Below are 1,373 nucleotides of genomic sequence, written 5' to 3'. Positions count from 1 at the left end.
GATTTTGTAAATATTTAGAATACATCAAAGCATCAATAGCTATAATCTGCCAACCCCTAATAATATAATAGAATATAATAGCTATAATCTGCCTGGTCTACAAGATACACTACACGACCAAGGTACCCATGTACATGTCAAAATACTTCCCAAAGGTCAGTGAATACCACGATCACAACACCAGAGGGAGCTCCAAAAATCATGTTAAACCCAGATTCGGCTCAAATAAGGGACTAAACACGTTTCGCAATTATGCCACATCAATGTGGAACGCCCTACCCAAAGCTGTAAAGGAATGTGGATCACTACCCACTTTCAAAACCTCTCTCAAGGGACACCTACGGGAGACTGCAATTCAAAACTGGCCCCTGTAAATATCCTAACCCAACCCCCTCCAATGTACAGTCATTTACCTAGTATGGTTTTGTCAATAGTCCAATGTACAATTTTGCTTGTTTGTACAGTGTCCCCCCCCCCCTCAATGTACAGTTTTGCTTGTTTATACAGTGTTTCTCCCCCCCCCCCCCCCCCCCCCAACCACCTCCAATGTAAATTACCCAGTATGGTTGTCAATATCCCAATGTACCCAACCCCCCCCACCCAACCTCCTCCAATGTACAGTTTCTACGTCAAATGTATATACTCCCTTTTCTTGACTCCTTCTGTATCACAAACAGTACTGTATTTGCAAATCTGGTATGTCATAAATGTATAGATGTAGCAGTACTGACTATCTGTATGTCAAGTATGTCATATATGTTATGATGAATTGAAAATGGGGGACCCTGATGTAAACAAGACGAAAGTCTTTCTCTGGTCTGCATCCCCTTAACAATTGTGTGTATTGAGCTGTACTGTATTGTACCCATTCTGCAATCTGTTAATAAAGTTTTCAATCAATCAATCAATCAATCAATCAATCAATCAATCAATCAATCAATCCCTTGACTTATATTCAAATGTGTCTGGGTTAAAGAGTGTTTCCCCTTCTGGTCCATACTCAAAGACGAAGGAAGATGAAGACGGTGTCATCATAGCACTGAAAAGAGTTGATGGAATCACTGTAGTGTTATCAGGTTCGCAGTGTTATGCAGAAGGAACATCTGACTGTGGCTGACCTCCTTTATGCAAATAGCAATCAGACTCAGCCCCCCCCCCCCCCCCCCCCCCCCTCCCTTAAAACTGCTTTAAGTCCGACCTCCTACACATCTTTGAATGATGCTGCTATATGCTTAGATGTTCCTGGTCATGTTACACCATACCATACCGATAAAGGCTATCACTTAATTTTTTATTAGGAGGAAATATCAGAAGCTCTGTGTTTGCTTCTGAAAGGGGGACCTCGCTGTGTCTTTAAAGTCGTGCCGAAGGGA

Source organism: Notolepis coatsorum (assembly GCF_963971535.1).
Source record: "Notolepis coatsorum genome assembly, chromosome: 16".
NCBI classification, from domain to species: Eukaryota; Metazoa; Chordata; class Actinopteri; order Aulopiformes; family Paralepididae; genus Notolepis; species Notolepis coatsorum.
This window is presented reverse-complemented; position numbering follows the sequence as displayed.